A 15,396-nucleotide genomic window follows, 5' to 3' on the forward strand; every position below is an offset into this window, starting at 1 on the left:
CAGTGGTCCGACATCCTGGACCGTGAGCAGGACCTGCTGGACCTGCTAGGAGTGGAGGTCCCGGGTCTTGGTGAGTAGCTATTTAATTATTACTACTTTGTGTCTGTTCTTCTGCTCTGTGTTATATTGCGAATATCTTTTTTTTCTTCCACCCAGCTAGAATGTTGCTGCTTACATTCCAGGTTAATTACGTTTAACCCCTTCGCTGCTGCGGACATTCCGCTGCAGCGCTGGGGGGGGCAGGGGGGCAGCGCGGTGGGCCTGTGCTCATGACGGAGCCGCTCCGTCATGAGCCACAGTTGAGCTGTGCTCATGACGGAACGGTTCCGTCATGACTCCGCCCATTTGCGTTGTCGCCCCGCACAGGCGGGGAAACAGCGCCGCGCAGGCGGAGCGGCCGCCAACAGGATTGTCATGACGGAACCGTTCCGTCATGAGCACACGCCAACCGTGGCTCATGACGGAACGGTTCCGTCATGAGCGGGGAAGGGGTTAAAAGTCTTCTGTGATTGTTATGACACAGGTGCTCTTCTGCGCTACTACTAATCTTACTTGTTTGCAACTTTGCGTTTGCGCTCGCTTAGTGTGAGAACACCACCACCAGGAGGACACCAACGAGGGCTGCTCTGCTGGCCCCAGTAAGTCTTCTTGTTTTTAATAATATTTCTTATTCCATAAATTTTACTGCACCATATTTTTCACGAACTATTGTTTCAGTTTCCCAATGCTATTTTTTCACCAACAATTATCCTTCGATCTGTACGGTTTCAAAAATCTTGTTATCCCTGCCTCTGCTATGATGACTCTCTGTACTACTACTACTATCAGTCTGTCTGTACTGTAGTAGCTAAGCTTGCCCAGTTGGCCAGTGCCACACTTTATTTGAAAGGCTGTAAATAAAACTCAGATTCACCAGTAGCTCTAGCCATTGAGTCCAGTCCTTTGGGTCGTCCTATTGTACTACTTCTAGTCTTATTGATCTTGAGTCTTTGTTGATCTTGAGGCTTTGACAATTCACAGCATTACCCAACCAGATTTATTACTATTTTGATATGATAGCCTATAGGACATACTACTACTGTTGTAGGGATCTTGCACATACAGACATTTGCACAAGAAAATAGGATGTTGGTGATGGTAGGTTGGACCTTCCTCACACACCTCAATCAGAAATTCAGAACCCACCACAATCCCCTGCTCGACTATAGTACTGTCTTGTCATAACTATTAGGTCTCCGAACCCTCCCCCCAAGATACCCAACAAGTAGACAACCCAGAACATAACACACCCAACCTCTCAGTCGTGGAAGCAATGCACATGCACACCCTTCCTTTAATTTGCTCAATCGTGTAAGTTAGTCCACACCAAATACCACCAAGTCTATGTAAGTTCAAAATGTTTATTTTGAATTGAGTAGCTCTTTACATTGTTCTATTATATAATGCAGCACCAACCAGAAAATCAATAACATTAAAACAATAAACATTGTTACACTTACTTACAGATGGCAATTAAATCATGATAACTGAACAGTGGAGGAAGGCAGTACCACCATTCCCTAGGAATTTAGTTTATATAAATTTATAAATGAAGATCTCTGAGCGAAGGGACCCCTCACCTTAGAAGAACCTAGTACTGGTAGTTGTTGCATCATTCATAAACTCTGCAACGCTCTGGTTCGTAGAACGTAATCTTCCATCTGTAAATCGAAAAATTAAATGGTGCGCGTTAGTATATTGCAACTTGCAAGCATTTGTGTGCCGTGCCAAAAAGTGTAGCATTTATGGATAAGCAATATGGACTAACAGTACACCAGTACATCATAAAAAAGTGGCTTGTTAATGTTTTTGTTGACCGCTTGTACGCAGCGCGTAGACAGTAGCAGTGTGAGGCAGGTCATGTGGGCTCAAAGGGGTCTTATACAAAAAGCTGCAAGGTAACGTCACATGTGCAAAAATAAAAGACACAAAGGTGAAATGGTTGCATGGCTCGGGCTAACTAAGCAAAGGCTAGAATGACCCTAGGGGGGACCATATATAACTATTAGTGTCTACTCTACTACTACCTGATTTGTACTAGTGATGTATGTTAGTATTAACTTATTTTTCAATCTTGCTACTGACCAATAGGGGGAGGTGTATATGACGCCTAATAAATGTGTAATGTAATGTTTTCTAGGCGCACTACAGACCACCATTGCCGGGGCCAGCGAAGGCGACGTGGAGGGAGAGGATGCAGCAGTTGCTGCAGATACCGACGATGGAGCGGTAGGGGGAGTGCCAGCACCAGTGGCGGGCGGTGGTAAGTTAGATTCATAATCCTTAACTATTGTTGACAGTACACTCACTGCAAGGGTGTACTGTATGTATACTGTACTGTTGAGACTTAGGGCCCCATTAGGATGGCGGGCGGATTGCCCCCGCCGGGCCGGCGGTAGTCACCGCCAATCCCGCAGGGGCAAACCTCCCGCCATCCCTGTAGAAAAGAATCAGACCCCACACATGTCGTCCAGGCGGAAAAGGGTTCAATATGGTGGTCGTGTCTCTCTGAACACACCGCCAGCCATATAATCTGCATTTTGGAATGCCTTTGCGTAGCGGCATTGCCAGCCGCCACGGAAAGGCATGCAGAGTATGCTTGGGGGCCCCCATGGAGGGTACCTATGCTATGGTACCCCCTGCCTTTCAAAGCAAAACGTGAAAGGCTCCGTGCTGGCCTGTCATGTTGTGCTTGGAAAAGCACAACATGTATTTTTAGCATTGTTTTCGGCACCGCCCACCAGAATGTAAAAAAACCAGGATGCGCCCGCCACTGTGCTGGGCGCATCCTCCTAATTGTCCCCACAGGACCCCCACCCGTTTTAGCGTGAGGATGGCGGGCGGACAAAGTCCGCCCGACATCCGATGTCCTAAGTAAGTATGAGTTGTTGTGAACATTTGAAGAGTGAACTAGACTACACACCCTTTAATTGGCATAGGGGCGGGAGTATTGAGTAACCAATGGCCTCATCTATCTGATTTCAACTCCGCTTTGAAAGTTTTATGGAGAAGAGCATCTGGTGCAATGGTCAACTAAAAAGTGAAAGACGGGTGGAAGGAAGAAGGACGGGTGAGATTTAAAATGTTATATACTGTGCTTTATAGTGCTACTCTACCATGCCACTATGTGTATAAATAATTAACTTGTATTACTGTTTTTCTAAGAGTATATTTTACAATTGTCTTGTTTTTTTCTTTTTGATACACAGCTACTCCTAAAGTCAATCGGAAGGAGTTGGCCGCCAAGGCACGGCGCCGGAAGCTGGAGGCAATCCAGCAGGAATATCAGCGGCTGGTGGTCTTGGCAGAGGAGGAGGAGGAGACTGCAGCAGCACTTGAAGCCTCCTCCAGTGCCCCGGGCCCCAGCCACCGCCCTCCAGTGGTATGGTGCCACCGTCTGGCGGCTGCCCACCGCCACTGCAATGCCATCTCTGGTGCCTCCCCCCACTGTGGCTGCAACTGCCACGCCCTCAGACGCCGCGTCACCCGTCTAGAGGAGCAGATGCATGTCCTCCTGCAATCCCGCCCCACACCTTAGTCCCTGTCTTCTGCCCCTTTTTTAATTCTTGTTTGGGTGGGTGGGAACTGGTTTGGGCGTAGGGTTTTTGCTTTTTGGACTAGTATTTTCTGGACTTTCCTACGGACATTGGTTGGGGTAAGGGAGGGGGGTGGGTCAGTTTTTGTGGGTTTTTAGTTTATTTTTGTTAGGGTCAATTAAATATATTTTTCTACGTTACATGCAATGTTGTTAATGTTTTGAAGGTGGGGTTACTGTTTTACATCACACTGTTTCCTTGCTGGTTCAGGGCCGCCCATAGCCAGTGTTTGATTTAAATAATTGGCTGACTGGGTAAGACACAAAGAGATAGATGCAACACCCCTCACTGATTGACTTGTCCTACTAGTACTTTCAGTCTCTCCTCTAGTCTATGCATTCTTTATCTGGACTCAAAGGGCTGTGTGAAATTTAATTCATTGAAAACATGTCCATTATTAATTCTGCCTCCCACAAGCTTCTCTTACCTTTGCTTGATGTTTAACTTAGGCACAGCAATGGCTGCATGGTGAAGATGGTTTCCAATTTCTAACATGCCATGATTGGGGTGGTGGTGGTAGTATAGTAGTAGTAGTAGTAGTAGACACTGGCAGGGCAGCAGCATTTGCAAAAAAAAAAAATGAGACAGTCAATCGCCTTTGAGAGACTGTTCAAGGAGTAGTAGAATGAAGTACAGTACAGAACTTACCGAGCAACAATAATATGCTAAAATATTTGACCACAAAACATAATGGTGGTTGGGATAGCCTACTAGACAGAGTTACAAACTATAGTTGTGTTGAGTCACTTGACTAGGCCTACAGCCTAACAGTTAGTGCTGTGTATGAGGAATGACAACAAACAAATCCAATCAATGCCGGCAATTAATGCTGAGGTATATGTTCCTTTGTTAAATAAAATCACCTCTAAAATATACTACTCATGGGTGGGCAAGCAGAAGAAGATCTTCGCTCTGCCTTGAAATTGAAGTACTGTTGCTTTTGCCACATCCGCCCCAGCAAGCGTGTGATTAAGTATTGGTGTACATTTAATTTAGTCACACCTCGACAATAAGTCACACAGCCCGGGGGAAGAGGGTTAGGGTTTGTTGAATGGATGGGAAGGGGGTTTGGGGAAAGGTTTGACATTGAAAAACAGTATGCATGGACAAACAAACGACAATCTTTGAAGACTACCATATCCATATGTTAAGGGAGGAAAAGGAAATGCATGCATGATGATGAGAGACCCGGATTACATACACTTCTTGTTCTGTTGTTCCAGCCTTCATACTTTTACAGATAGCAAATAGAAATGTTAAATATTGGTAGGGAAGAATCGTAAACAAAGAGCAAACCTAATGATGATAATAACAACAGCAAGAACACACTGTTGTAAAGATTTTAGACAAAAAAATTATTCAAATTATTTAAAAGAAGATGAAAGTTGATACTGTTACTGTGTTATCCTGGTCAAAAATGTGGACTGGATTTGCATCTCGGTATTCCTCTTGGTCCTCTCGTCCATCAATCTTGGGTGTCGCCACTCGCCACTGCCCGGCTGGACAAAAAAATGACGATTTGTTGGTAAGGTAAGTGTGCATTGTAATGTTTTCCCAAGTATAGGGCAAGGCCCGGCCTGTAATTGTAGATGGAAAAACAAAGAGGATATTGAGAAACAAATGCACACGTTATGGTGTAGTGCAACAAGATCACTTTCCGAGGTGCATCATCTCTACTCTAGTCTGTTTCCAGCATTGACCTTCACCAATAACAGGAGAGAGCAGGCCCACAGTGACAGGCCTGATGGCACGTTGCTTAGCACATCCTACGTTTAGACTTTAGAGTTTCTTTTTTTTCTTTTTTTTTTAAAGAGTTGGACAAAGGCAAAGCACATTATCCATTCCAAACATACCATTTTTCAGTTTAAGTTAGTAAATCAATGCACCGCAGTCATCCCACCGCTACACTCGACTCCACTTCTACACAGACATGGTTGTTGTTGACGTGTTTACCTTTAGGCTTTTAAGTTTTATGCCACTCATGAAACATCCTCCTGAATTGTTATTATTCCATCAATCATCTCCGATATTTGTACTGACTGACTGTGAAGATCGGCCTGCAGTAGAAGTAAAATCGTTATTACACAACAAGAGTAGAAATGTTATTGACTTGAGTCACTCTTCAGTGTGCACAGTAAGATTACTAGTACACTTTGACTTCACTTTGTGCACCACAAACAAACAACGAAAACACAAACACCAATCGCTCAGAGTCAGGTGTCCAATGTATGCCATTAATTGTCATTACCTGTTCCTTCACATCTTAAGTTAACGGGCCATCTATTTCGCCATCATCATCATGGACGGTGCTGTTGTCAATCATATTCAGTGCGCAGATAGAGTCCCCTTCCTGTATTGAATTAAAAGCAATGTATCAAGCTGCAGGAGACGTACAAATTTCTTATTTGCAAGAAGGGGAAAATTCACCTTGAGTTAAGTTTAGTGTGTACTGTCGAAAGATGATTAGTGCACAATGACATAACTTCATGCACAACAAACACAACAAAATCCCTCAGTCTGCGACTCTGTGTCCAATGCATGGCATCAATCATTACCTGTTCCATCTCATTTTCAGTTAATGGGCAGTCTCTCTCGGCTCTGAAAGGAGGATAACTATAGTAGTCATCTGATTCATGCTCCACTTCTTTTGGCGGGACTAGGAAAGTTTTAATTTTTTCTTCTATTTCCCATCATCCAATCATCATTCATGAGGGCAATGGATTTGGGCGGGAGATTCAGTATGATGGAGCGGAGGAGCTGGATTCGGAGGACTGTACTGTCAAATTACAGACACCTGAAACTTGTATATTAAATAAGAAGAGTAGAAGACGGTGGTAATGGATTTGTTGTGATTCACAAGTTTGTAACCAGAACAACAGACACACAAATAAAGGGGGAGTAAAGGGAGGAAGACAGTAAGTGCAAGCCTAATTGTCAGGGAAGTATAGCTCGTCCTCAAACTCTTGGGGGTCAGCCAGTAGTAGGTAATCATGTGACACACTACTTCCGTCACCTGAGCCGCTGCCCTCATCTTCCTCCATTTATTCATGTATTGTGTAATTCGGTGGTATGAAGTGCTGATTCATTTTGATCATTGTTAACCTCTCCACGTTTTTGGGCGAGAGACTGGTCCTTCTCAATGTTACAATGGAACCAGCAGCACTGAAAACACGTTCGGAAGAGACACTTGCGACATGGCAAGCCAGATAGCTTATCGCCAGCCTGCTGAGCAGTGGCCATTCAGACCTTTTCCTATACCAATACTGCAATGGGTTTTGATCAATGTACACCTCTGTTGGGTCGTCCAGAAAGGCCTGGACCATCCGCTCAATGTTCAGAGGTGCTGCTGGTAAGCTTTCGGGCTCTTTTCTCTGTGCATCAGCACTGTGCTTATTAATGCCTAACTGTACATACCAATCGTCTAACGATTCTACTGGGCCTAATGATCCAGTTATTGTTGCTGTTGTCGATAGTGATGGTGAGTGTTGTGATCCAAAGGCACTGCCCTCAGCCGACAAAGTTGCACTTGATCCTGCATGCCCTGCTGCAGTACTTCTTGTGGGTTGATCTTGCGGGCTTTTAATTAGCAGCCGTTCGTTTTGCAACTTACTGGCTGCCTCAGCTATACAAGTTTTGTAGCGGGCAACATCAATCTCTGAAAAAGCAAAGAATGTCTTCAGTCCAAATTTTGCACGTGGATCCAGAACTGTGGCACAAATGTAATGTTCTTGTGACAACATTTTATTTTCTATCCTTGTATTTTCAGCTAAGCGACGGGCTAAGCTCTCCACTAAGTCATAGGCTTCCCTTTTGTCCTCTACACCTTTGTATGATTCAGACACCTTCTTCAGCAGATGCTCTAGCATTTGCAATAACGGGATAGCTTGGCCCATTGTACAGTCCTCCTTGCTGACTTCATGTGTGAAGACCTCAAAAGGACAAAGCATTTCAGTCAGGCATTTGCTCCATCTCAAGGTTCATGCCTTTAACAGTAGCATCCCCTCTTTTCCAGACATATTCATGGAGTGACCTGTACTGCTCATACAGACGATCAAGCATGTAATATGTTGAGTTCCAACGTGTTGCCACCTCCTGGATGAGTGCCTTGACTGGCATCCTATTTTCACGTTGGATGATCCTCAGCTGCTTCCGAGCTTTAAAAGAATGGCTGAAATGAGTGCATATTCTTCGGCAGATGGCCAGTAAGTTGCTGACTATGGGTTCTTTTTTCAGAAAGTCTTGAACTATAATATTTATGCAGTGCGCCAAACACGGAACCCTGAAATAGGAACCAAGATCCATGGCCTTAAGTACATTACTGCCATTGTCTGTGGCAACAAAACCAATACTAAGCCCTCTTGGGCGCAGCCATTCAAAAACCTTGCTTCGAAACTCTTGCAAAATGTTTACAGCCGTATGAGATTTCTCCGTGGCGAACATGGCTACAGTTGCATGTTTCTGAGTACCTTTAAAAATCGCAGCTGTGTCAACAGCACCTTGTGCACATAGCTTATCTCTAACCCCCACAAAAGAGACCCAGTGTGCAGTGATGCACATGTAATCTGTGGCTTGGCAACTGGTCCACATGTCTGTTGTCAGGTGGATATTGTGAACAGCACTCTGCTGCAAAGCTTGTCCAACCAATTCCAGCACATCATGATGTAGTGCCGGAACAGCAATTCTTGCGAACTAGGACCGGCTGGGAACCTTCCATTTAGGGCAGATGGCTGACACAAATTCAAGGAAACCCACCCCTTCCACAAATGAAAAAGGAAAAAGGTCCAGCGCTAACATTTTAGCCAGCTTCGCATTGTACAACCGTGCCGTTGGGTGGTTGCATTGGAACTGCCCCTCCAACCTAAGCATGCTCTCAATGGTAGGCTGGATTACTTTCCTTTGTGGTTCTGTTGTTTTCATTAACCCACTTAGGCTCAACGACTCAGTTTGTCTCATTGCGGTACTCGGTCGCCTTGGTGTCTCAGCCTGACTCTGAGTATGGCTCTTACTGCGGTGCCACTCAGATGTTACTGAGGAGGATGTGGGCGGTACCACTGCACTACTGTGGACAGGGCTAGAAATGCCTCCCTATTCTTCACCTTCCACCGCAATTTTCCTGACCAACTTCAATGGGTTGAGTTTTTCTACTTTCTTTTAACTGAAGTAGGTGATTCTCCCACACAATATTGTGGTGTATTCTGACATGACTTGCTTGGCCTCCGGTACCATAGTTTGTACCAAGCTTACCCCGCCGAACACCTTGTCGACAAATTGAGCATATAGCAATGTTCTCCTCCTTGGTGCTAACAGAAAAGAAGTCCCAAACTGGGGAGGAGAACTTTCTGGCACTGCTGGATGTGCCAATTTCAATACCAGATGAACTGGAGGGTGTGCTTGGAATGTGACCCTGTGCAGCTACACTGTGACTTTTACTACCACTACCTACTGAGATGGTTGAGCTGGATGTAGGTCCCTGCCGGGCCTTGGAAAATATGGCAGCTGGAGGTAGTGGTGGTGTAACCTGTGTTGGTGATATCCGTGCTACATCCCGCTCAGTAGCAGCTTTTCTGGATAGGGTAAGAATGTTGGTCTCCAATCCCTTTGGGGTGGGAGTGATGTGCGTGATCACTGGCTCATCTTCATCAACATCACCCCCCTCTTCTACATCTACCTCCATAGCTCTAAGTTTTTCTGGGACCTTCCTTTTCAGAAGCATTGTCTTGTGGCGTGCATAACTCTCAGACTGAGCTGGTGGATGCCAAGTGGCATCACGATCATCAGAAGCGGGGCTTGAAGAAGAAGATGATGGACTAAGCCTCCTTTTCCTTGCTGGTGGTCTGGAAGACAATAGATCTTCTGAAACAGTGGTTTGACTTTGTTCCACTTTGTCTGCAGGAAGCTCGATTTCCTGAAATGCCCCTACGTCAGGAGCAACAACTACTATGGTGGGCTGTTGTTGCGGCTGCTGCTGTTCTTGTTGCAGCTGCTGCTGTTCATGTTGCGGCCGCTGCTGTTCTTGTTGCGGCTGCTGCTGTTCTTGTTGCGGCTGCTGCTGTTCTTGTTGCTGCTGCACACTTATCTGCTGAGTTTGCGCCTGCGTTGATTGTGTACTACTTTGCGATAATGACATTTCAACATCGCTGCTCATTAGTAGACTGGCTACCTCTGCGACACTAAAGCCCTTGGCCCTAGGTTGGTGGGGTTGGACCGCTGGTGCTGAGGTGCTGCTGCCAGCTTGGTTCCCGGACAACGCTGCTGCAGGCGTAACTTTTTTGGTGCCAAAAAAAACATTGGCCGGCACACCACCAGTCGTGGTTAATGGCACTTCCTTTTTCTGTTCCTTCTTCTCACCGGCAACTTTCTTGGTACTGGACCTGGTACCTTTCTTTGGGGCCATCTTCTTCAGATGTCAGGCAGGATGCAGATGCACAACAAGTTCTGGTCACACGTGGACGTGATGCACAGCAGGACTTCTGTCTGGCTGGCAATACAACGGGTAGCCGGGTGATGCTGATGACACCTCCTCCTCTAGCTTTTTGTGCACCTAAAAGCAAATAAGCCAGGAGAAGAACATCAGTGAAATGTTGCATTTGTTGTTGTGGTTCAGTTACTTACTACTGTACTAGTGCAAACAAAAGATATAGTCTAGCCATTTATGACTTTTTTTCAACAAGGGCTATGTTATACTACTGTGTACAGTCACACACTACACTCTCAGGAAGGATAGGAAAGTTAATAGGAACCACCAAAATAAAAATGTAATGGAAGTGGGGTGGACCCTATTTGCCATTAAATTATTTGAGCATCTCAGCATCCATGGAGTTGCTGCTGGCAAAGGGGGTGGATGGATGGAAGCAGTAAGCCAATAGGAAAACTATGCAGGCCTATATGGCAAAAGCAGGACACTAATAACTCCCAACACAAAAGAAGGCCACCAGCCACATGGACACTCACAAATCACAAACAAGCAGGGGGCCTGGGAAACACCAGGAGCTGACAAAAGGCCTATAAAAGCCAGGTAAAGGATGCATGCTAAAGCAAACTGCTCTGCCTTTTTAATGCAACAAAATGCAAATACGAACATTCACAGGCCCCAAAAAGGTCTGCAGGGTGCATGCATTGCACACCAACACACACCAGACACACACAACAAAAGCATGTCTTTAAGACAACCAACATCAGAAAGCCCACCCCAAAAAAACACACGTCCCCAACTCAATCCAATGCCATCCATGCCCTAAATGATGTCCTATTTCAACAGACCACACAGAAAACACTTTGATTAATAAAGCTGTGGCTACCTGCTTTGATCCTACTGGATGAAAGCAGGCCTGCTGGCAGACAAGGCCAGGCAAGCTTGCAGGCCTAGACTTCAAAATGGCCACCAGCCACATGGCCAGGCCCAACAACATCAGAGAGCCCACCCCAAAAAAACACACTTCCCCAACTCAATCCAATGCCATCCATGCCCTAAATGATGTCTAAATTCAACAGACCACACAGAAAACACTTGATTAATAAAGCTGTGGCTACCTGCTCTGATCCTACTGGATGAAAGCAGGCCTGTTGGCAGACAAGGCCAGGCAAGCTTGCAGGCCTAGGCTTCAAAATGGCCACTAGCCACATGGCCAGGCCCAACATCAGAAAGCCCACCCCAAAAAAACACACTTCCCCAACTCAATCCAATGCCATCCAGGCCCTAGCTCGGGCCTACTACTGACTACTACTAACCACATCATTTTTAAAAAAAGGAAAGATGATAGTTACCAAAAATAAATTGTAGTTACAACAACTGCAATGCCCCCAATCAAACAGACACAACAACCACTTTTAAAATATCCAATTAAAAAATCCTCAAATCCAATTGCAATGATGCAGCAGACAAAAAGAGTGATCTTTCCAGCTCAAAATCCAAAGGCAGAATGAGCAGGATATGGACAAAGCACTGGGAGGAGCCTTCTGGACAGGAACAGGAAGTTGGAGATTCTGTGGCACTTCCTCCCTCTCCCCACTTTTTTAAAAAAGGACTCCTTGCAGAAAAAGGACAGCCAAATGTCAATCTGAGGAGTTGTTTTCATCCAAAATCATCATTTGCAGAAGGTTTCATGCTGCTAGCGCTGATATTCTTCTCCAAATTGAAAATTTTACATGTTCGAGTTCCCGAGCTTCAGATTACTTCCGCCGGATGTCGATGGCGTGTCCAAAATGACTTGATCGCGTTCTCTCGCTCCCTGTCGCGTTGGATATGACGTGTTCGGGATCTCTTTCTCCTTTTCGCGTTCGATTAGACGTGCCCGCGTCCTCACGCTCTCGCTCGCGGTGGAGAATGACGTGTTCGAGATCTCAATCTTCTCATACTCTCGCGGTGCATGATCGCGAGAAGAAAGACGTGATCGCGCGACAAATGACGTTAATGCGGGCACGAACTGTCGCGAGACAGCGCAAAATGGCTACCAACAATTCAACATCTCGTGGAGAACGCGACCGGGTCGGGAAAACTTGTCGGCGAACGCGGGGATTCAGGTAAGGCGAGAATGTATTTTTTTACAGCGCGAGCAAGAAAAAAATGACCGGTAAGATGCGGATTGCGGAAATTTTGACATTTTCGTGCTTTCTGCGGAACGCAAAAATGCCAAATTATCGCAATTTCCGCAAGCGGGACGGAATTTTGGCCCTAGCCTACTCTAAAGCAGTTTTTTTTACCTGGTTCTCTGCCTCTAGAGCAGCTCTGCTGACCTGGTTCTATGGCTCTAAAGCAGCTCAGCTGACCTGATTCTCTGGCTCTAGGGGAGCTCTGCTGACCTGGTTCTCTGGCTCTAAAGCGGTTCTGCTGACCTGGTTCTCTCCCTCTAAAGCAGCTCTGCTGACCTGGTTTCTCTGGCTCTACAGCAACTCTGCTGACCTGGTTCTTGGCCTCTAGAGCAGCTCTGCTGACCTGGGTATCTGGTTCTAGAGCAGCTCTGCTGACCTGGGTCTCTGGTTCTAGAGCAGCTCTGCTGACCTGCTTCTTAGGCTCTAGAGCAGCTCTGCTGACCTGGTTCTCTGGTTCTACAACAGCTCTGCTGACCTGGTTTCTCTGGCTCTACAACAGCTCTGCTGACCTGGTTCTCTGCACTCGCGATGCATGCACCCGACTTCGCCAAAATATATTTAAAAATAATATTAGTTTATTATAAGTACAAATATATTATTTTTATGAATATCTTCGATAATCTCTTGCCCGAATATGTATATTAAAGACACATACATATCATTTTGGAACATAAATTTTTTTTGCGGGAGTCGCGCACCCAGCACGCCCCAGCACGTATATGACGTCATGCGGGACCCGCCAATGTGCAAGCATCTCAAACCGTAATGCGCATGTGTCGTGAATGCGAGGGAGCAGGAGTCGCGGACTGGTCGCATACCAATCGCGCACATCACGTAATATTAAATGTATATGATGTAGCTGAAAAACACACAGCTGTCGCACACCGTACGCGGATCCTTTACGACTTTTCTAAAATGGCAGCTAGAATCGGCGCACCCACCATGATGTGTACGCTTTGAGTGTGCGACCCCCAAAACAATTTGGAATTTTTTTTTAAAGAAAATAAAAAATGAAAACAAAAAAATTATTCAATATTTCAGTTTGAATTTTTGTTAAGAAATTTTTGTTGTTGCAATTATATCAGAAAAATATATCATTTTATTTAATGAATAAAATATTTATAAATAAACAGTTAAAAAACTGTAGAAAATCAGTACAAAAAAATAGGCATAACTACTATCACACTTAGAAATTAGCATTTAAAAAACCTTTGAAATTCACTGAAAAATCCATAGGTTTCAGAGACGATATAGTTAGAAATGAGCATTTAAGAAACCTTAGAAATTCACTGAGAAAACCATAGGTTTCAGGGTTGTTATAGTTAGCTGGCCATTTCACTCGTACAAAACCATAGAAATTCCTCCGTTATAGTTAGTTCTGTTAACTATAACTTGCGCGCTCCCAATGCACTGCTGATGATGTCACATATTGCATCATTCATGACATGGTCAGTGACATCACAGATGACATCACTGATGACATCTCCATTGACATCACTGATTGTGCTGTGCCCTGCCTTCTCCCTCCCTCTCTCCTGCCATGAAAAAGCTGCCACTGACGTAGAAAAAAAGTTTTTATGTAACTCTGCAGAACTCCTTGGTGTGAAACTCTGCAATTTTCGCCTACCCCTACTAATGTGCTGCCATTGCCCCTCCCACCTAAGAACTGCGGTTAGCTTGTTCCTACCCCTACCCCTTCACTCTAGCCCTGCATGATCTGTTGTGCTGTCATTTCCCTCTCAAACCTGTCCTGCATGGTAACCTTGCTGCCCCTGCCCTGCTATCCCATTTCCTCCATTGTCACCCTGTGTGCGCCTGCCTCTCCCTCCTACCCTCCATGGTGCATTCTGCTGCCATTGGCCCTCTTGTCTGTCCACCTTGATCAGCTTGCTGCCCTTGCCTCCCTCCCCACTACCTTCCTTTATCAAGTGCATGTCCCTAATACTCCGCTTTGCCTAACTCCCCCTTCACCCTGCTGTCCTTGTGCATGCCCCTCCCTCTTGCCCTTCATGGTCTGTTTTGCTGTCACTACCCTTGCCACTTGCTCTGTGTGGTCAGCTAGCTGTCCCTGCCACCTATTTTCTGCTCTCCATTATCTCAGTTCATGCCCCTACCCTAATCATGGTCCATTGTGCTGCCACTGCACCTCCCTGCTGCCCTCCATGGCTCATTGTGCTGCCACAGTCTCTCTCAACTCTCCTGCATGGGTGGCTTGCTGCCCCTGCCACTTTAATGCCTGCCCTCCATGGTGTGTAGTTTTGCCACTGTCCCTCCCACCTGCCTGATGTGCTCAGTTTGCTGCCTTTGCCACTCCTTTCTTCCCCTTGCACTTCATTTTCCGTGGATTGATTGTGGAAGTCTTACCAGGGGTCTACCTGCACTACACTCATCATCGTTTAAAAATCTTACTAGTTTTCCTGGGAAGGTGTCTATGACTTAGGCTAAGGAAGGAATCAGCTTGACTTCATAACTTCAAATAATAGATCAAGTATATGGTTGCTGAATGGTAAAAGAGCACAGAGCAAAGAGAGCAAACACTAAGGACATAATTATGGACCGCGGTAGTTGCTGTAGCGGTCAACTTGCCCCCTTATGAGTACAGCAGTTGACCTGCCGCTGGACAGCAGCATCCACGGTGCCTTGATCCTATGGCGGTGGTGCAGCAGTCTACGGCTGCAATGTGCTGCCGGTGCAGCAGTGGCACCGGCAAGCATGTAACAAGTTTCCTCACTGTCCTCCTTTTCATTGCGGCGAGCCCGCCATGAAAATGGTGGCGGTGAGGAAACTCTGCCTTTGTGCATGCGGGTGCAGCAGGGGTCACAGGTTGTGCCCCCCTGTATTGTTGCACCCCCTGTTTCTGCACAGAAATAAATGCACAACATTGTGCATTTCTTTCCATGCAGGTATAGGCTGTGGAGGTCTCATGGAAGAGAATGCCTAAGGACCACCTAAGTGCTTTAGATTGCACCACCGCGGGACTTCTACAGCAGGACCGTCCAACCTGGATTCCAGTCAGAATCTTGCAGGCAGTCTGACTACATGTTTGGTGGTCTTGCAGCAGGGTGCAAGCCAAACTCCTAATCAGGCCCTTATGCACTGACTATTTTCTTTATTTTCTTAATGTGAGGACATCTGTTACTAGACAGCTCTTGACACTGATATTGCCTTTGCA

This window comes from Triturus cristatus, chromosome 5_1 (assembly GCF_964204655.1).
Source record: "Triturus cristatus chromosome 5_1, aTriCri1.1, whole genome shotgun sequence".
Lineage (NCBI taxonomy): Eukaryota > Metazoa > Chordata > Amphibia > Caudata > Salamandridae > Triturus > Triturus cristatus.